Source organism: Maniola jurtina, chromosome 21 (genome assembly GCF_905333055.1).
Source record: "Maniola jurtina chromosome 21, ilManJurt1.1, whole genome shotgun sequence".
In the NCBI taxonomy this organism is placed as follows: Eukaryota; Metazoa; Arthropoda; class Insecta; order Lepidoptera; family Nymphalidae; genus Maniola; species Maniola jurtina.
In genome coordinates, this window is record NC_060049.1 from 11,705,024 (window position 1) to 11,728,357 (window position 23,334).

Sequence of the window (23,334 nt, forward strand, 5' to 3'; positions counted from 1 at the left end):
ATTAACACTAGATGATGCTGCGGTTTCGTCCGCGTGGATTTAGGTTTTTGAAAACGTGGGAACTCTTTGATTTTTTGAAATAAAAAGTAGAATTTCATGGGTTTTGTTTTTTTTTGAGTTATTTTATTTTATTTATTTATTTGTCAATAAAACACATTTGCGCTTAACCCTAGCTCTTTTTCTACAAGTGTAAATTAAAAATTTATAACACCCCCGACAAGTGAAGGTTACAGTAACTAGAAAAGAGCTGATAACTTTCAAACAGCTGAACTGATTTTCTTGGATTATAGCTAAGAATACTCTCAATCAAGCCACCTTTAAAATAAAAGAAGAACTAAATTAAAATCGGTTCATTAGTTTAGGAGCTACGATGCCACAGACAGATACACAGTTATTGTTATGTCATTCAAGAAATCTAAGATTCTTTATAAAGCGCGAAAAAGGCTTTTGTTCTGAGAATTTCGTAAACCTTTGCAAATATAAACCTATGAAAATTTAAAATTAATTACATACTTTTATATAAATAAAATTTCTCAATTCAGAAATTATTCCCATAACTGATAGCATAGCAAAAATTACCAGCATGCATTGCGCATTGCGAGAAAATCGGGAAATTTTATCATGGGTGCCATGGCGGGACGTAGGGAGGGGAGGGCGTCGTCCCGGCGTCCACAAGCTCAGCGGCCGTCGCGGCGCCCGCTCCCGTGTCCCGCTCCGGGACGCTAGTGATGTGCTGTGTACGAAAATTAAAAAAGTAAAAAAAAAAAATAACAGTGATGTGTTTTGTGATTGTTTAGGAATCGCTGCCGGTTCCTTACATGGTAAGTTTATGGATTTTTCTTGTAAGAAAAGTTTGAAAAGTTTTCTTTTTTAAGTAGTTAGGTGCTAGCGACTTAAAAAAGGTGTGATAGCCTAGTGGTTAGAACGTCCGGCTCCTTATCGGATGACGGGGGTTCGATCCCGGGCACGCACCTCTAACTTTTCAGTTATGTGCGTTTTTAACCCCCGACCCAAAAAGAGGGGTGTTATAAGTTTGACGTGTGTATCTATGTATCTGTGTATCTGTCTGTGGCATCGTAGCTCCTTAACGAATGAACCGATTTTAATTTAGTTTTCTTTGTTTGAAAGGTGGCTTGGCTTGATCGAGAGTGTTTTTAGCTATTATCGAAGAAAATAGGTGCAGCCGTTTGAAAGTTATGAGCTCTTTTCTAGTTTTCTTAAAGAGGTTTTTGTGTCAGGGGTTTTTTAAATTTTGAGTTATAAGCAATTGAAATATCACTTGCTTTAACGGTGAAGAAAAACATGAGAGTTTTACCTACTCAAAGGTGTGTGAAGTCTGCCAATCCGCATTGGGCCAGCGTGGCAGACTATGGCCTAAGCTAAACCCTTCTCACTCTGAGAAGAGACCCGTCCTCAGTAGTGGGCCGGCAATGGGTTGATAGCGACATGCTCTGGCTTTCAAAAGAATAAGACAGCATTTTCGATGAAAGCTCTCTGTCGGCTTGATTTGTTCCGGCAACTTGAACAATTATCATATTTCAACAAATTAACAATAAAACAATATTAAACTATGAGTGTAAACCTTACTCTTGAATCACTCTATCTATTGATGAAAACCGCATCAAAATCCATTGCGAAGTTTAAAATATCAAAGCGTACATACATACAGCGGGAAGCGACTGTTTTATTCTATGTAGATAATTGTAAGAAATAATCAATCATGGATACCCTGATTTAGCTGTAAGTAAGGATTAACTTTCGTCAACTTTTATCTAAAACATTATTTTATGGAAAAGTTGGAAAATTGTTACGAAAAGTTGTTCAGATTCTCTTCTAATGGAACTAATTCAACGGATTGTACTTACTTAATATTTCTATTAGTACTAAATGATGCCCACGACTTTATCTGCGTGAAGTTAGGTTTTTTGAAAATCCCGTCTTCAATTTTCCGTGATAAAAATTGGCTCTATCCTCTATCTATCTATCTCGGATAATTAATTAAATCAGAGCTCCCATGAGATTTTAAAAACCTCAATCCACGCGGTCGAATTTGCGGGTATCACCTAATTATATTCTAATCCATACTTAATATAAATGTGAAAGTGTGTCAATCTGTCTGAACCCTTATCACAGCCTCATTTTGAAGAAATTTAGTACAGCGATAACTTGCATCTCAGAGACGAGGTTAAAAGTCTTTTAAAAACATAGATCCATGTGAAGTCACGGATCTTAACTTAACTTAACGGAGCCTAGTAGTTAAGAAAAAGAAGAACTGACCGACTGTATTATCAACATCCAATCTCTTGGTCTACAAATTCAGATTTTGCATTTAGGATACGTAAGACGTAGACCTCCATTAAGAAAGGAGTTTCGGAAAATTCACAAGAGTGCTAGTGCGATCGGGTTTGCTAGTTTTCATTATCAACTCAACCTGTCGCTGGCCCACTACTGAGCACAGAGCTCTCAGAATGAATAGGGTTTAGACCATAGTCCATGATGGAAGCCAAATCCGAATTGGCAAAATTCGGACACTTGAAAACATACGAAAAACTTCAAGCATGCAGGTTTCATCAAATTGTGCTTAAAACGCAAAATACATATAACCGCATGACTATCAAGCATCTTCTACGGGATCTCGGGCCAAATTATTATCAGTTAGTCGGTAGTGATAATAACTGGGACCGACTGAAAATAAAGGTTAAATTAACCCCCTGCGCTTGAACTTTTACTCGAGTCGGTAAATGGATGGATAACCCTTTGATGCCCCGAACCGCCCGAACGCCTACCTTGAAACTGATAAAATCTTAACCCACACTTCGGCTTCTGCCGTCTGCGAAAGGATTTGTGAGCCCACCGATTCAAAATAAAAAATATTTTTCAAAATTAAGTTACTACTTAGGTAAATACTTATAATAGTGGATGCAAGCTACCTCTGTACCAAATTTAATTATAATAAATTTAATTAAATTGTAAGTAGATATAACTAACACAATATTTGTACGCCACTCCGGCTAATGTGTCGAACCTTGTAATCATATCATCATCTTTTATACACACATTATGCAAATAAATAATTCTATTCTATTCTATTTCATCGGTTCAACTGTTGAGCCGTGAAAACCTAGCAGACAGACAGATAGACAGACATACTTTCGCATTTATAATATTTGTATGGATTTTAAAATGAAACTAATTTGAGATTTTATCTTAACAAAGCCTCGATAACTCAACAGTTGAGGAGCGGACTGAATTCCGGAAGGTCGGCAGTTCAAACTCCACCCGTTGCATTATTGTGGTACCCACTCCTGGCACAAGCTTTACGCTTAATTGGAGGGGAAAGGGGAGTATTAGTCATGATTAGCATGGCTAATATTCTTTAAAAAAAAACTCCTATCATAATGGATATAGCTAATGTTGTCAGAAATGAGACAGTGACGTAAATAGAAAATTAATGATAGTGGGATGAAAAAATAACTGAGTTGTTTCATATTTTATTATTTTTTAATTTTCATCCAACGTGAAAAAGAAAATTAAAAAATGATTTTTCTTTCAAGCTTTTTTTAGCTTCAGCTGTAGGAGATAGTATTTTCCTTTGATATTGAATTAATTTTTACATTAGCAATTTATATGTGGTTTACAGTTAATTGAAATTTCTATTTAAAAATATAATATCTGAGTTCAAAGGTTTTGCTCGGTTAGTTTTATTCATGTTTAAATTCAGAAAACATTATAGATTCAGTTCATAAATTGAACTTAGCTAGCTTGTTTTATGTTTTAACCGTTTTCAAAGAGATTCAAGAGATTTTAATAATCTCTACCATTTTAATACACAACTTTAATAGTATGCTTTGATATTTAGTCTGTTTATTTGACTTAGACATCATAATCTCTACCCTATTCATTATTATCATAAAAGTAAACAGTCTATAAGTATAATTTCTTTGACTTTGAAAGAAGTTCAGACATCATGATGTATTAGGAATTAGGACCATTTATTACAACTGTCGGTGAACGTTGCGTGAAGTGAACGATATTAATGTATTTTCTTGCGTTTTCTCGAACTGCGTAGGGTTTTTCATTACGACGACCCATTTTACTAGTACAAAGAATATCATCGTACTCTAATTTAACCCCTCGATCCAAAAAGAGGGGTGTTATAAGTTTGACGTGTGTATCTGTGTATCTATCTGTGGCATCGTAGCTCCTAAACTGATGAACCGATTTTAATTTAGTTTTTGCTAAATACTAAACCTGCAGTGCTAATCGCAGTTGAGGTTTTAACAACTTTTAAATTACTTATTTTTTATTTGAATTTTATGTTAGTAGTATATACTTATAACACCCCTCTTTTTGGGTCGGGGGTTAAAAATCACTAACAAAGTAGACGATACTGCCGCAAATTCTTTGATCTTCCTGATATCTATTCACTAGGGAGCAAGTTTTACCGGATCATGTGTTGTGAGCCTGTTGGGATCAAAGTATTCCACGGACTCGTATGAAGCGATTTGCTTCCTCGTTTATAATAAGCACTGTTAGAATATGCAATGCCCTTCCGGCTTCCGTTTTTTTTCTTAACTTTATTGGCAGAATAAACACCAGACCTTGATACGTTTAATACCTGCAGTCGTGTTTTTGATTTTAAAATATAAATATTTTTGAACATCGCAAAACTATTTAGATTTTTTGCTGATTTTTACCCAAAACTGTGCTGAGTAGTTGAGAGCTAGTTTTATTTTTCCTGTAAAGTTTAGATAAATCTAGTTTACATAAATCCAGTTAATCATAAGTACGTGTAGACAGAGATTTATGTAAAGTTTATGTATAACTTAAAATTTAAAAACCCCCGACACGAAAACCTCCATAAGAAAACTAGAAAAGAGCTGATAACTTTCAAACATCTGAACCGATTTTCTTGGATTCTAACTAAGAACACTCTCGATCAAGCCACCTTTTAAAAAAAACAAAAACTAAATTAAAATCGGTTCATTGGTTTAGGAGCTACGATGCCACAGACAGATACACAGACACAGATACACACGTCAAACTTATAGCACCCCTCTTTTTGGGTCGGGGGTTAAAAAGTGCGTACCAGTGTAATTTTGTGTGTAGGTAAGCCAAACTCATCTGCCGAGTTAAAACCAAGACAAAACTTTTTCGATACAAGTTTATGTAGCACAATTTATAAATAAGGCTCGGGTTGACAAAAAGTTTTTGACGAACCGAGTTTATTTCTCGAGAAGATATTGACAAATTCCTCTTGACTCAACAAAAACGCTTGCGGTGTTTGACGAAATAGGTATGTAGGTATATTCAGGTGAACTTTCCACGATACAAGTGTAAATTAAAAAATTTATTTATTTATTTATTTATTTATATTTTTTATGGAGACAAACAGTATTAAAAATAAACAAAAGGTAGCACAAATACAAAGCACACACACCACAACAGTCTCCATCGAAAAGTTATCACAAAATTAAAACACACAATAGCCGGGTATAAGAAGGTACATAGGAAATAAATTTTCAAAAGAAAAATAAAACCGACTTCAAAAACGACAAACACTAAAAAGTAAAAAATAACTTTTGTTTAGCTACACGTGTAATGTACCTAGGTATGAAGTCGAGCGAGCATATTAAAACAAAATTAGAAATCCAAGAGTGAAGCTCGCCCGACTTCATACCTAGGTACATTACACGTGTAGCTAAACAAAAGTTATTTTTTACTTTTTAGTGTTTGTCGTTTTTGAAGTCGGTTTTATTTTTCTTTTGAAAATTTATTATTTCACAATTTTTAGTGGCCCCACTGTACTATAATATGCTGTGCCCAGTTAAAACCCTACTGTTTACTAAGCTATTACACTGATCGCGAGCAATTTGCTCCTATCCATTGAGGAGTTCTGTTCTCCATCTCCGAAGATATTCATCAGATCTTCACCAAATTTATATGGGACCACCTGCACAGTATACCCTTTCAAACAAAAAAAAAATTTTCCAAATCGGTCCAGGGGTTTTTGAGTAATCGGGGAACATACATAAAAAAAAAAAAAAAAAAATAAAAAAAAAAAAAAAAAAGATTCTGACGAATTGAGAACCTCCTCCTTTTTTGGAAGTCGGTTAAAAAAAAACAGAAAATAGGTAAATTACATAAATAATAAAGCAAAAACAAAAACAAAAACGAAACAAAACTGACTAGTGAAGCTAGTCAATTTTGGATATAATGTCCCTAATTGCAGATTTATATTTATGAGGAGAGAGATGAAAAATATCGTAATTTGAAAATTGCTGATTGAACTATAACACCGACAAGTGGAGGTTACAATAACTAGAAAAGAGCTGATCACGCCACCTTTCAAACTTAATTTAAAAAAATTAAATTAAAATCGGTTCATTAGTTTAGGAGCTACAATGCCACAGACAGATACACAGATACACACGTCAAACTTATAACACCCCTCATTTTGGGACGGGGGTTAAAAATTGGATGAGAAAATGCGAAGGAAGTAAGGTAGGTAGTAAGTTGTGTAAAACTAAGGCATTAATAATACAGCTTTATTTTCATAGCTTATCTTTTTTTACAAGCTATTTATAACTTGAAGGATTTGTTAGATCATTTGTTTCGGTCAAATTTTGGAAGCCAATATAGAAACACTTCGTCTTATTCTATGGAGTTGAATTTTTACATCTTGGTTCAGTTCTAAATAATGGAATTAGAATGGAACTCTTCAATGGTCAAGTACCATCAAACAAGATTATGTGCGTTTTAATTTTTTTTTATTGAAATGGCGGCCATTTTAAATTCATTATTATTTCAACTCTCTACCTGTGAGATACGGTTCATGAGATACATCCCACTGACAGACAGACAGACAAACAGATAGATGGACGGACAGCGGAGGCTTAGTAATGGGGTCCCGCTGGCACCATTCACGTACGGAACCCTAAAAACGAAGTGATCTTTTCAGTAGTGTTAGCGCAAACCCTATATAATAAGGTTCTATTTTCAGGGATTCTAAAAATATCCTCATATAATATTTCTCAGCAAAATATTTTAAGACCTCTCTTCGTAATTTCAACACGGACCTTTATGAATGGTGTTGATATATCATACGGCTCCTTTGAAGTCAATTTCACATTAAAAACCCTTTGGCCCCAACTGTTAATTTAAAAGCCTTTTAAAGTACTTTTTTAACCCCCGACCAAAAAAGAGGGGTGTTATAAGTTTGACGTGTGTATCTGTGTATCTGTCTGTGGCATCGTAGCGCCTAAACGAATGAACCGATTTTAATTTAGTTTTTTTTTGTATGAAAGGTGGCTTGATCGAGAGTGTTCTTAGCTATAATCCAAGAAAATCGGTTCAGCCGTTTGAAAGTTATCAGCTATTTTCTGGTTACTGTAACCTTCACTTGTCGGGGGCGTTATAAATTTTTAATTTACACTTGTTACACATAATATTTAATATCCTGTTTTTCTCTCTTTCTCTATCTTTACGCTTACTTAATTAATTATCGCTAAGAATGATAATTCATTCAGTTGATAAAATTATTATCAACATTGGCAGCAACCCATTACCGGCTCATTACTGAGCACTGAGACACATTAGACTGACAGTTTGGCCTTAGTCTATCACGCTAGCCATATGAGAATTGGCAGGCTGACTCTCTCTCCCTCCTACTATGTATTTGTTCTATAAAGTTAGTATCTTGGGTTAGTATTTGTTCGACTTAGGGGCCATTGAATTACATAATATGTCAGACTTTTTCACAATTAAATGCATTCGTTCAGAAATAATTAGGTATAACTCAAAATTTAAAAACCCCCGACACAAAAACCTCTATAAGAAAACTAGAAAAGAGCTGATAACTTTCAAACGGCTGAACCGATTTTCTTCGATCATAGCTAAGAACACTCTCGATTAAGCCACCTTTGAAACAAAAAAACTAAATTAAAATCGGTTCATTCGTTTCGGAGCTACGATTGCACAGACAGATACACAGATACGTACGTCAAACTTATAACACCCCTCTTTTTGGGTCAGGGGTTAAAAATGTCAACTTTCTTTCTGGGCAAGTACTGAGAATATATTGACGAAAAAAGTCAATACCCACCTATTTTTGGCCAGACCCAGGAATCGAAACCAGGACTTCATCATCCGCCAGTCGCATTTTCTAACCACTAGACTAAAGGGGATACCTACGCTGTCGCAACTAGGTCGCACTAAGTACCCTAAAAAACCCGCAAAGCATTGAAAAAGATGAACTCTGAAAAAGATGAACTCTCCAGTCTTAATTCCAAAATAATGAGGTCAAAAGAGAAATAAAAGATGCATTGAAGTAAAGATGTTAAAGTCGCTTGAAATAGTAATATTTCTACATCGAATAGCTACTGAATTTGTCCCAGTTTTCCAATTTCCAGGGACGCGTTTGTAGATTTTCCATACATAAAAAGCCGGTCAAGCGGGAGGCAGACTCGCACGTGAAGGGTTCCGTACCATCGAACAGAAAATAACATATTTTTTTTGCGATGCAAGCTTTACGGTTATTGGCTTTTTCCCTTTACTTGTGCAATAAAATCTACCTACCTGCCAAATTTCATGATTCTAGGCGGGTCTACGGAAAGTGCCCTATAGGTTTCTTGACAGACACGACAGACAGACAGCAAAGTTATCCTGTAAGGGTTCCTTTTATCTTTTTGCGGTGCGGAACCCTAAAAACTTTATTTTAGTCAGTAAGAATACGTTATTTCTTTTAATGTTTGACTTTTAACTGGACGACTAAAAGTTGTTACTCGTTGGGAATCTCTCCTTTAACAAAGTCAGTCAGGGGACCAAAGGATCTTTCTATTTAAAGATGCAAAAGATCTCAAGGGATAGTAAAACAAGTAAATCAATTTACACATAATAATATATTTTTAACCCCCGACCTTTTTAAAAGAGGAGTATTATAAGTTTGACGTGTGTATCTGTGTATCTGTCTGTGGCATCGTAGCTCCTAAACTAATGAACTGATTTTAACTTAGTTTTTTTGTTTGAAAGGAGGTTTGTTGGAGAGTGTTCTTAACTATAATCCAAGAAAATCGGTTCAGCCGTTTGAAAGTTATCAGCTCTTTTCTAGTTACTGTAACCTTCACTTGTCGGGGGTGTTATAAGTTTTTAATTTACACTTGTCAAAATCGCTGTGAACCATAGACAAAAAGTCAGGTGGACTGGACAAAGGGTTCCTTGTTCTACGGAACCATAAATACGTAATTGAAAGCGAGCAAGTGCAAATGGTAATATCATCAACAGGTGGCATAGCTCGCGAAAATGCCTCAAAAATACCAAAGGGGGAAGAAGTGACCATTGCTTAATTAGACTAAAACTGTTCAAAGAGAACGGAAAACATTTTCCAGGAAAGGACCAATTGGAAAAGCGCTAGAGCAAACACATATCGAATCTGTACACTCAGAATCAAACGGACGCTTTGCTGAAAATCGAGGTTGAAATATGATTTTTCAACAAAATTTTTACCCATCCAGCCTTTTGATTGGTTAAAAGATCGACGAGTCTCTTTAAAAATCGTTTATTTACCGTTTGGTTCTTTTATGTACTTCAAAATAGTATATATTGGCTAATTCATTACTAACAGAGAAGTATTGGGATCAAAAAGCCTTTGAAAGTCATTCAGAACAACTGTAAATTAAAAATTTATAACACCCCCTATAAGTGAAGGTTACAGTAATTAGAAAAGAGCTGATAACTTTCAAACGGCTGAACCGATTTTCTTGGATTATAGCTGAAAACACTCTCGATCAAACCACCTTTCAAACAAAAAAACACTAAATTAAAATCGGTTCATTAATTTAGGAGCTACGATGCCACAAACAGACACACAGATACACACGTCAAACTTATAACACCCCTCTTTTTGGGTCGGGGGTAAAAAAGTTCTAGTTAACTGAAAATGAAATTACGTAACTTACCTACTTGTTGAACTATTTCACGTAGATACCAAAAAGGCATATGGTTTAATAAAAGTTGCCCTTCCAGATTAGCCGGTATTTGTTAGTGTCTATGTAGTCGAATTAATTTTTCACTAATAAATAGCTACATTATCCTAAGGCTATCATCATCATATCATATCATCGTATCATCATCACGTATCATATATACATACCTAAGCCTATCATACAGACTAAGTCGCAGAAAAAACCTACCCACAAGGAAATATTGGTGCAATTCGTAAATAGCGCACTCTGCACTAGCCGACATTTCGCCGATCGCGTAGGCCAATGTGAATTGGAGGCTTTCTTTGAACACTACCTACTTTATACTTGTGTACATACGTTGATTAATTCAGTAATTGCAATTTCAAATAACTAGGAATCCTTTCATTCGAGCGAATGAATCAACCGAAAAGAAATGAAAAGCATTTATTAGTAAAAAATCAATTTTCCGAAGCGTCAGAGCATACCGAATCCACTCACTTAAGAGGGCTTTCTCCGTCACTCGCTTCATACAATCGTAGTTCCAATTTCATTTGAATATTAAGCAACCAAAGTCCATAAAATTTTGCAGACATATTCTAGAAACTAATATCTGTGTCTGTGGTTTTTCAGATTTCTGTTAAAATATTCGGTTTCAAAGTTACGCGGTCTTAAAAATTTTCATACAAATCTTTGAGCCCTTGTAATTTTAAAACTACATATTTTTAGAAAAATCTAAAACACCACAGACACAGATATTAGTTTCTAGAATATGTCTGCAAAATTTCATGGACTTTGGTTGCTTAATATTCAAATGAAATTGGAACTACGATTGTATGAAACGAGTGACGGAGAGAGAGCCCTCTTAAAATCATTTTTTAACCCTACCGATGGTGCGTGGCGATAAAGGATGAAAAATGTAATGTTTCCTCTCAAATTTTTAATCTTTTTCATCACTAACTAAGTTGTAAAAAGCGGTGATGGCTTAGTGGTAGATGTCGGCCTCTTCTTTCGAGAGGTCGGGGGTTTAGTGGAATTTCAAAATTCGCCACTTTGGATTTTTATTATAATCATAATCGTTTATTTTGCTAGCATATAGTACGGTACATACATGCATATTATCTACATGGGTCTTAAGGATTAGGTAAATCCTGCCAAATATTATATTTTGTTGTTCTAACAGCAATTGAAATCACTCTGTGAAAATTTCAACCCTTTCACTGTATTACAGTTCTTGTAATACAGTCCGTGGACAGACAGACAGACAGCACTCGTTAGTAGGTACTCTTCAAGTACTAGCATATTAAGCAAAAATTTTAAAATGCAGATTTTCAAGAGTTCATCAAAGTTTAGAGATGAAAAGTCGTATTTTCAAGCCTGATTTTCAGCCTTTTTGAAAAGAGTGGGTTATGTAAACGGTCTAACGTAGGTGAGATCGATTTATCGCATGTCGCACTTGCATATTATGTAAGTTTCAGAATGTGCAATCAGAGTAAAGAATAATGAAACTAGGCATTCGTGATTCTAGACTTTTAGGGTTCCGTACGGAAGGATGCCAATGGGACCCTATTAGCCTCCGCTGTCCGTCCGTCTGTCAGCGGGCTGTAATCTCGTGAACCGTAAAAGGAAGAGAGCTGAAATTTTCACAGAATGTGAAATAAGCTAGTCTGAAATAAAACAAAGCAATTGAAATTTTCGCTGATTCAATCGAAATCGACTACTTTTTATCCAAAATACGCGGTAGGTACGGATTGGAGGCATTATTGGATTTGCTACGGCAAGCGCGAGCGGTTCGTTCCACGGCTTCGGAAACCTTACACCACACATAACAATGATTACACTGTAAGCGACGTTGATTACGGATTTATTGACCGACTTCAAACAAAGGAGGTATTACTAAGACTCCTTATGGTGACAGGCTTCGGCCGTGGCTAGTTACCACCCTACTGGCAAAGCCGTGCCGCCAAGCAATTTAGTATTCCGGCACTATACCGTGTAGAAACCAAAGGAGTATGGGTTTAACGAAAACTGGCATACCCCTTCCAGGTTAGCCCGCTTCCATCTTAGACTGCGTCATCATTTACCACCAGGTGAGATTGCAGTAATTTGCCAAATTGTATCTAAAAAAACTACGATGTCCATCCGTCCGTCCGTCTATCTGTCAGTGGGCTGTATCTCGTGAACCGAAATAGATAGAGTAAGATAGATAATTTCAACAAGCAAGGTGATATTTAATCGCTTGAAACTCAAATATTTAACTTAGAAATATAGAGGTGCGTGACCGGGGACTACAATTATATTCGTAGAAGTATCTTTGGAGCCCCCTACAAAGGGACGAAGGTTCTTTTATCCGAGCGTAATCACCTAAGTGTTCCTGAGCAGCGTTAGACCCCTTAAAGTAGAAGGGAAAAGATTGGATGAAAAGATACATACAAAAAGCTCACGATTGACCCTAAAATATTTTTCTTTTGAAATACTTCGATCGTTTTAATGAGCTCTGATATAGCTGGAAGTTAAATACTTAGGCGGGATTAAACTCGAAAGTTATAACATAATCTCTCTATTTGCATCGTATTCCTCATTGTTGAGGGTCATGACCCTTTTCCATTAATCACATTGGGTAGGAGTTTTCTTCATCCGCGTGGACTATACAAATTTCATACCCCTGTAATTTTACCCTTTTATGGATTGAATTTTCAAAAATCCTTCTTAGCGGATGTCTACATCATAATAGCCTAGCTGTATGCCAAACTACTGGACTGTCATAGATCAGTCAGTCAGCTTTTCCTTTTTAACCTCCGACCCAAAAAGAGGGGTGTTATAAGTTTGACGTGTGTATCTGTATATCTGTGTATCTGTCTGTGGCATCGTAGCTCCTAAACGAATGAATCGATTTTAATTTAGTGTTTTTTGTTTGAAAGATGGCTTGATCGAGAGTGTTCTTAGCTATAATCGAAGAAAATCGGTTCAGCTGTTTGAAAGTTATCAGCTCTTTTCTAGTTTTCTTATAGAGGTTTTTGTGTCGGGTGTTTTTTAAATTTTAAGTTATAGATACAAAAAATTCCCACGAGTACAAAACCTAATTCAAAATAATACAGATCTCTGTATTATTCTCTTTCTCTCTCTCTCTCTTTCTCTTTATCTCAGCTCTCTGTAGAAGCAATCTAGCTTGATAGGCGGACAATTTTTATCCCGGAAAATCAAAGAGTTCCCACGGGATGTAGTACCTCATCATTAATTAATATGAAACTGACTGACTAAAAATATCGATATACAGCTTAAACTACTGGATTGAGAACCTTGGGCTTTTGCAGGCATGTAGCTATACTTTATAGCTTTCCAAGCGAAACCAGGCGATATAGCCTAGTTTTTCACAGGAAAGTCATCAGAATAAAAAATCGATTTTATTAAAAATCGATTCCGACCATCGCGAGCGGCGATGTCAGCCATAACTGGCACTATTTAAATCGATATCAAACTACCCGCAATATGTTATAGCCATTAGTGTGGATGTGACGGGAGGTTGAAACTTGCTAATGGAGTAAGGTAGGCAAAAAGGCGGTGCTCCGATTTTACGGGATATAACCTGCATTCAGGCTTAAGCGTTTATCAATAACCTTTACGTTGGGATGCCAAGTTTTATTTTTAGCACGCTTTTTGCCTTTTGCCTTTGGTTAGATAGCTTAGTGGTCGAAATTTGTCGTTTTCTACACGATAAATTCTAAAATTGCCCCTTCCGGGAATCAAACTCAGGACCTTCCGTTGATAAGACCACAGCACTCACCACTACACCAGGGAGCACGACAAAAAGATAGAGATCAAGAGTCAAAAGATTGAATTTCCAACATTCGTGAAACACGTGTTACTTCCCGTTAATTGAAATCTCGTGAATTCGTTAAATAATATCTTTACATCAAACAGTAACACTTTCCTTAGATAGAATTAATAAATTAAAGTCTACAATAATAAATTAATGCCTCGCAATAAAACATGTGTTCTGGGGTGTCATGATTAATTATCATGAAAGTTACGAGTATTGCTGACGCTATTGTCTCCCCTTCGCGTAAACATCCCTAAGACAATGTACCCACCCACACAATTTTATATCTCCTTAGTAATTACATGGCTGAATAATCTATGCATATATTAATTGAAAAAGTTGTCAAAAACCCTGACTACGGTTTACATTGCATTCAAAATTCAATTGAAAATATTTTTATTCAATTAAACATTTACAACTACTTTTGAATCGTCAAGTACATCTACCACTGGCTCGGAATACCTTTCCTACCGAGAAGAACCAGCAAGAAACTCGGCGATTGCTCTGTTGGAAGGTTTGATATACAATATTACGCCATGTATTTAAAATAATTGAAGTCCCGCGCATTGCTAGACCGAGCTGCAGGTCGAATCCACGCTCTTTTATCATTTACATGCTCGATTGTATAATATGCTTTTTTTAGGAGCAAAATTTTAAAAGATTTTTAAACTAGTGTGAAGGCAAGTCCAAAATTGATTGCGAAATTTTGTTATAAAAGCCATTCCCATTCCCACAAATGACTTTTGGACCTTCCTGAGGCGGAGCATAGGAGTCGAAGCCTTTTACGATGTCTAGTTAGTATTTTCGACAGAAGATACGTTCTTTCTATAACGTAGGCAGTATGCACTCACTAAGAAAGGATTTCCAGGACTATATTCCGAACGAAACCGGGGCGGGTCAGCTAGTATATCACAATCTCATCAAAAGTGTCATATCACGTAGAAAATACAGTCAGCCACTTCCGCCCAAGATCGGGCGCTGATTCGATTGGGCTCACATAATAAAGACGCCGACAAAATAATTCAACACAAGCCATAGCTCACATGGCCCCAGGGAAATCAGTCTTAAACGAATCAGGCGTACTAATGAATAAACCAACTTCAAATGCTTACAATAATGAATAAAAATTTTCATTTGTATTGCGATGTCGGACGCCCATCTTTTTTATCATTTTTTATGTCCGTACAACTCCTCTAATATTACCGCGGTTATTCGTCTCATCTGGTGCAGAAGGGTTGACTCATCTTTTAACCCCCGACCCAAAAAGAGGGCTGTTATAAGTTTGACGTGTGTATCTATCTATCTGTGTATCTGTCTCTGGCATCGTAGCTTCTAAACTAATGAACCGATTTTAATTTAATTTTTTTTTTTGAAAGGTGGCTTGATAGAGAGTGTTCTTAGCTATAATCGAAGAAAATCGGTTCAGCCGTTTGAAAGTTATCAGCTCTTTTCTAGTTTTCTTATAGAGTTATTTGTGTCGGGGGTTTTTAAATTTTAAGTTATTGTTCAATATTTTTTGTCCAGGAAAATCAAAGAGTTCCCACGGGATTTTCAAAGTACCTAAATTCACCCTGTTGATGACACGGGTATCAGCTACTAGCCAGCATGTATTGTGTAGTGTATTTTGTAGTGTTCACACTCACAATCTCATCAATAGTGTCATATCACTTAGAAAATATAATATATAGTCAGAAGCCATTTCAGGCCCAATCAGAATTTATCAAAGGAGATCGGGCGCTGATTCGATGGGGCTCACATAATAAGACGCTGACAAAATAATTCATCACAAGCCATAGCTCACATAGCCCCAGGGAAATCTAATGAAAAAACCAATTTCGAATGCTACAACAATGAATCAAAATTTTCATGTCTTGTGAAGTTGGACGTCCATCTGTTTGTCATTTTTATGTCCGTATGATTTCAAAATAGATAGATATATTTTTAACCCCCTACCCAAAAAGAGGGGTGTTATAAGTTTGACGTGTGTATCTGTGTATCTGTCTGTGGCATCGTAGCTCCTAAAATAATGAACCGATTTTAATTTAGTTTTTTTTGTTTCAAAGGTGGCTTGATCGAGAGTGTTCTTAGCTAGAATCCAAGAAAATCGGTTCAGCCGTTTGAAAGTTATGAGCTCTTATCTAGTTACTGTAACCATCACTTGTCGGGGGTGTTATAAATTTTTAATTTTTAATATACAAGATCGTCACCTAAAAACAGCTCAACAGATTTTTTGTAGTGTGTGTAATTGTCAGGACTAGGTTTTTGTGAAAGGATTTTTTGGAAAATCCACCAGGAAAGTCGGTAAAGCCAGTTTGCAATGGTCACAATCTCATCAATAGTGTCATATCACGTAAAAAATATATACAGTCAGCCATTTCAGGCGCAATCAGAGCTTATCAAAGGAGATCGGGCGCTGATTCGATTGGGCTCACATAATAAGACGCCGACATATAATTTATCACGTCAAGCGATGGCTCACACGGCCCCGGGGAAATCAGGCTCACCGAATCTGACGTATTATTGATCATTTTGTCTGTATGTACCGCTATTATGTGTATTGATTATTAACTGTTGTTGTATCAGGCATAATAATATGCGCAATGCCATTTCACAATCGCTCATTTTTAAGGTTATGTACACTAAGCCGCTGTCCATCCGTTCGTCTGTCCGCCCGTCTGTCTGTCTGTCTGTCAGCGGGCTGTTACTCATGAACCGTAATAGGTAGAGAGTTGAAATTTCCAGTGTGTGTACTATTGCCGCTAGAACAACAAAATAATTAAAATTTCAAAACAGCCGCCATGCAAATTAAAAACTAAAAGTATTATTTCTTGTACGGAACCCTTGATATACGTGTACAACTCCCAACTGACCGGTTTTATTTAGTTTGTTTTAGAAAGACGGACGAATGCACTGGACGAAACTTTAAGGGTTTCTTACAAGAAACCCTTTTTATGGTTCCGTGGTAATACATTACCACGGAACCATAAAAAGTATAAAAAGATAGGTATTTTTACACGCTAGAAAGGCCAGTAAACTTTTCCCATACAAAAAGGAAATTCCACGGGTGCTTTTTTCTTTTCCCCGAAGGCATTATTAAATTCCTACATGACGATACGGAGAAATAATTTTAAACATTGAAGGAATTTTTAATGTTGCCCGTATCAAATTTGTGAATGCAAACTATAGCGTACCGCTTGACTGAGACGGCTCCTGCATAGTCAATGTCCTTCGGATGCCCAAAGGATTCTAACAGTATCCCATGCATCCGCACCATCAGGCATTTAGTGGTGAAAAAAGAAATCCTCATAATAACATATACAACCCTGAAAACATTACACTCCATTTTAACCCCCGACCCAAAAATCCCCTCTTTGTTATAAGTTTACGTGTGTATTTGTTTATCTGTCTGTGGCATCGTAGCTCCTAAACTAATGAACCGATTTTAATTTAGTTTTTTTTGTTTGAAAGGTGGCTTGATCGAGAGTGTTCTTAGCTATAATCCAAGAAAATCGGTTCAGTCGTTTGAAAGTTATCAGCTCTTTTCTAGTTATTACTCTAACCTTCACTTGTCGGGGATGTTATAAATTTTTAATTTACACTTGTATAATAAAATCAGCCGTGTAAGAATGCAGATATTCAACATTTGAAATCACTCCAAATATTAACCGTCCTTTCCAGTCTTCCCATTTAGCCGGCGTGAAAATTTCAGTTTCAAAATTTCAAAGTAAATGTAACTCGGAGAATAAAAGACTATATTTCAGAAGCACACATTAAGGTTACAGCTTAATTTTCATTTAATGCAAAACGCGGCATATACAACGAACCGTTGGTTACGAACGTAATAAAAATTTTTCACTCTCATGTTTTATTTTTTAAACTACGTACACAATATTTATTATTTAGGTTTACTAATTGCCGTACTTTTACGAGTAAACCGTAGAGTGGTTATTTTACTAGATTTGCAGTGTATCTCAAAATTGATTAAATTATAATTTAAAAAAATCAATATAGCACGGCAGTCGTGTTGTTAGTTAATCGGTTCAATAGTTTCAGAATTCAGAGTTCATCGATTACATTGTTTGTAAAAACAAACAAAGAAATCTGTTCTTTATAGTATTAGCTATTTATTTCTTTCCTTATTTAACAACGGATCCCTAAAAACAATACCGAATCAGCTTTACAATATTATCGTTTATGGCACAAGAAATATGGCGGTAATAAAGTTATAAGCAAAAGCAATACATTCGGCTCTGCGATATGATTTATTGGCTCTATAAAGAGAGATTTATTGTGAGCTGTTGCCGAGGTACGAGCGCGCACAAATACGAACACACATTCAACATACACGTATGTTGATTGCGGTTGATATTTGTGGAACTGGGTTAATGACTACAGCACAGGAATCAGTATTCAAAGTCTGTGCTGTAATCATTAAGGGTACGTTTCCACTGACGCGGAGCTGGGCGGAGTGGAGCAGTGTGCACTGTGATTACCCAATTCACGGTCCGCTCCGTTTCACTCGGTGTCAGTGGACACGTATCCTAAGAGGAGTATATTTGGAGTGAAGAGTATTGTGTCAAAAAAACCGGCCAAGTGCGAGTCAGACTCGCGCACCGAGGGTTCCGTACTCGGGTATTTTTTTCCGATGTTTTGCACGATAAATCAAAAACTATTATGCTTAAAAATAAATAAAATCCAGTTTTAGAATGTACAAGTAACTTCCCTATCTTTGCGACTTTGTCCGCGTGTCAAAACTAGTCGGGCTTACGTCGACAAAATACGTGAGTAAAGCCTGAGATGGCCTTGCCATCCGTCATACGGTTTTATGACTGTCGGAAATTTGAAGCCTTGCTCTTAAAAACAAAAATCTCGCACGAAAAGAAATAAATTAGTTAAGATTCTGAGTAATTGTAGGAAAGGAAGTATAAAAAACAAAAGGGCAAAATAAATTGCTCTAAAGCTAAATTGCGTTAGGGTCGGTCATAAATTAGATAAAAGTCGTAAATTTTAACTTAGAAATCTCTACAAGTGTACAAAATTGTAATCACGTGTTATGCGAGTGGTCTAGACAAGGCAAGAGCGTGAGAAAGCAAAAGGTACGGCCCATTAAGGGATGTTTGAAATACATTTTATTTTCAGCCAATTAGCCATCAGCCAGGGTAATTCTGTGCGCAAGAGTGAACCAATCAGAAACCGAAATTTCGCTGGTTTTTTTTTTCATTTCAGATCATGGGCGTGAACAAACACATCCGTGTGGTGGGTTTAAGGCTACACTGGGGGACCGGGAGAGAACATTCGATTGAGGTCTGGCTCAACGTGCGGTAGAGCCTAACAGTGAATATTAAAGTGTAGAAATATATTGCAATTGTATAGTTAATAATAGAAAAATTATAAATAGAATAAAATAGTGTGTATCCGGGCCAGCAGAAGCTGATATAGGGTGATGTACTAATTTACATTATATTTTAAACTAGATTATTTGAAAATCAGTTCCAAAAATCTTGAGTATAGAATTACCTCACAAACTAAACTAGAGATGGTATTTGAGATATTAGGAGGTGTTACAATATTGTGTATAGCTATTAGATTTTGAATCCGAAATTAGAGAAATGGGACATTTCTCTTTGTGGAACTAAGATTCAAATATATCTAGAACAAATAATGAATATATTATAATTTATACATAATGTGTGTTCTTAGACTTTTCTTTGTCATGTGTAGGGTTAGATTCATAGAATAATTAAAATTTATGGCATGTGTGTACCTATTTAGGACATAAGGTTATACATAATATCTAAAGCCGAAAGGGTTTTTCGTTCTGAATATTTGCTTTTCCCTTTCAATAACTAGTATGGCTTAGGAAGCAAGTATTCGGCCGGGAATTAATTAATATAATAAAGTTACTTAATTTCCAGTCTAAATAATAAATTCAGTTTCTCTTCTTTCTTTTTCTAAATACTCAACTGTATGAGTAAATAAACACTTATTTACCAGAAATAAATGCACTTGGGTATAACTGTCATCTTTTATTTGCTATATTTAGATACATTTCCTAGACATTTAATAATGGAGATTCAATTTGTTTGGAGGCTAGACTACCATATTATAATATTAACAAAGCCATTGATACAAAGAAACCATGTATCGAACTAACTTGAACTCCAATATTAAGATTTTCTCATATGACCTACATACCAATCACAATTCCTTTACTATTAAGTAAAATTTAGCCTAGTTTTTTTTTCAGCAATTCATCTAATTATAATACTAGCTCTTATTCAGCATTAAATAGGGATTATAATTGAATTAGCAGTCTAATGCAGTCCGATGGAATGACTTTTGTCGTTACGATTATTGATTTGGTAGAAAAATCACTCAATAGCTAAAATAAGGTGGTGTGCTATAAACTACTAGCTACCACGGTATAAACATCGTCTTCATCAACATGAACAGCTTTCACCGGCTCACTACTGAGCGCGGACTTCATAGAGAACTCTCGATCAAGTTTTCCTTCATCATATGGTATTTTATACCATTATGTGAAATTCTCACGATGGTTTTTCCGTATACTTTTACTATCACAAAACGATCAGTACCTAATTTACCAAGAATGCTCTCCACTACTAAAGATAATAGAGTCGGCTGAGTTCGAATCTCAGGCTAAAGACAAAGGGACCTTTTACTTTCGAGTAACAGCTAAATTTCATCTACCTACTAAAAATACCCTGAACGAGACAATGGAGTACACGCTGCCTCCGAAGGACAGATGGCGAGGCAGGTAGGTACCTTTTTTTTATTGTGTACCGATCTTTCCCAAACAGCATTTTAGGTAACATTATCTGTTAAAACCGACGCCAGCTGAATTTGTGAATCACCGAGTTTTGATAAGATAAAATTACTAGTTTTGCTGTACTTTGTAATTCCTTTGCTTGATATTATATGGTACATGGTTGATTGGTGACGTACCAGCAGCGAGATTCCGGCACAAAGCAAACACGTCATGTCTTTATACAGCTGGACTCTCCGAACTAATAAATTGGCCAATTTATTGACAATCAATCAAACAAATATATAAATATACAAAAATACCATGGTTTTGGGGCGAGCCCAGAGCTCATTGAAAAGAGCCTAGGTTTCCGTACCTAGGCAAATTGAAAACGCTTCGCAGCGAAATAGGAGAGTCCAAGTGCTGTGCCCCGATAACAATGCTAAAAGACTGAGATTTCAGTGTAGGGCTCCCCCCGTGCTTGAGGAATGCCGGTTGGTCTCAAACCGATGGCCTAAATAAGGCAAATACACGTATCAACTGATTTTCCACACTAACAGGACGTTCTAAATTAGCAAATCTCTCCACTCATTATATCTATTTTGAGGAGTTGAAATTTTACATTAATTTTTTATAATTCAATCCGTGTAAACCTGTTAGCTGGTCGAGAAGTCTACGTGTTCACCCAACGTACTGTACCAATTAATTACTTGTAAATAACTCATGACTTAAATACCTAGGTGTTTCTATAATTCAGCTGAGTTTATTTCTTATTTTATCTCTTCATAATGCCTAATCTTAACCACTAGTATAGACGATCACATCGTACCATCACAGAAATTTGATGCCGAGTGACCAGGGATCTATGTACGTATTCGAAATAACGATATGACTAGATTTACATTAACATAAAAATAACACAACGTAGAAATTGTGATTGGGTATTTGAGAGAGAAAAATTTATAAACTTACATTGCTATTTATAAATTATAAGTTTTAAGGACACACTGCATGTTGTTTTATATTTATATGTTGTACATTTACATTTATTTATGTATAGGGGGAGCAGGAGAGCAGAAATAAGCTGTATGTCTTATAAATGTAAAATTTACAGGTTTTCAGAAGATACTACAGAGATCGAGCTATTATTCCTTGCTTATTTCTCAGACTTAATTTTTTTTTTCTCAAACTCAGAGAGTACATATAATCGAAGCAGACCCAAACATGTGATTGCAATTAGTATCAGTAATATATTAGTATTAAAAATACGGCTTCGCGACTTATGAAAGTTATTCAAATAAAATTTAAGTTGGCACTTGGGTAGGTAAAAGAAATAGGGTCAAATTGAAAAAAAAAAAAGATGTCTTCAGGTAGGAAGGGACGTAGAACAAAGCAAGTAGGTGCGGGGCAAAGCGATGTTAGTACCGTAGAATCGAGCGAACAAACAACGACCTTAGGGAATGCTACATTAGAGTTGATTTTGAAAAAAATCACCGAGTTCGAAGCAAAATTACATCAGTTAAATTCAAATACCGGTTCAAATGAAATCGCGAGCGTCTCTTCACACGAGTCGAACGGGATTAATGAAAATGAAAAATCTGATAGGCAGGGGTCAAATCTTGAAACCGCGAGCACAAGTACATTATCTGAGACCCGGAATTTATATGTTGTACAGCCGTCAGTAACTAAACCAAATTTCGACGGAAAACCATTCACTAACCCCATCGTTTTTCTAAAACGATTAAAGAAATATATAAGGGCGGTAAATGGATTAGATCGCGAAATAGATATAGCGTTAGGTTGCATCTCGGGGCATGCTCGGAAGGTTATGGACTTGTATTCGAAGGGCTGGACTACGTTCGCTGACTTCGAGATTGATTTTAGACGAAATTATTGGACCGAACAAATTCAGGAATCTATAAGATATAAATTGATTAATGCGGTATATTCAAGCGATTCGGGAATGTCGATGTCCGAACATTTTGCTGAGCAAGCAGAATCAATGCAGTCATTAACTATTGCGTTTAGTGAGAGAGATTTGGTCAATTCTATTATGCGACATTATGCTATAGATATACAACGATTATGGTTTACTAGAACAGAGGAAGTTAACATCATGAACGGAGCGAAATTTCTTCGAAACATAGAGCAAAATATTGTTGAAAAACCTAGGCAATTTACGAGAGGTACTGTTAGTAATAATTACAGAGGTAGGCGATACAATGAGTCACCATCGAGACGACCTATTGTAGCAACAATGTCAACAAGAAGTTGGAGAGCTAGGGGAAATTCGACGAGGAGACGCGGCTATCGTGGTCGATTAGGTTCTAGGGTTAACTTTAACAGGCCTACGGTATCCGAATCTAAACAAATTAGGCCGGCTATCACGTTCGTGAAAGAGGGCGAGAATCTTACTGTGTCTAAGAATGTGGGGGAGGGTTCATCAAAAAACTAGAATGCCCAACACAAACGAGGTCAAGTCAGTTAGTCTTGTGTGGCACGGGCGTCAGAAAGACCTCAGATCACGAAAGGACAGGTGTAGTCTATAGGATCTTAATTAATAGTGGATGGAAGCCAGGACAGAGTTTGGGGACCGGAGATAAGGGACTTAAACGGTTATTAAGAGGCGGCGTTGATTATAACGAGTATAGTAGTCAATTTGAAATTAGGAGTATAGGAATCTTATTGGAAAACCAGTTTGAAAATGTAACAGAGTGTAATGAGTTAGGCGTGACTTGTGAAACTTGTATGAGGAGAGGTTTGAATGTGTACACAATGTATCATGAATT

At 36.2% G+C, this 23,334-nt stretch overlaps 1 protein-coding gene across 1 annotated transcript in view; it reads left to right on the plus strand.

Moving 5' to 3' along the window:
• The first annotated feature begins 686 nt into the window (after positions 1–686).
• LOC123876219 (leucine-rich repeat-containing protein 24-like) overlaps positions 687–23,334 on the plus strand; it is a 49,274-nt gene continuing 26,626 nt past the window's right edge. The window contains exon 1 of the mRNA XM_045922403.1: positions 687–821. The gene's annotated coding sequence lies outside the window, so the exon portion shown is untranslated. The remainder of the gene's footprint in view (positions 822–23,334) is intronic.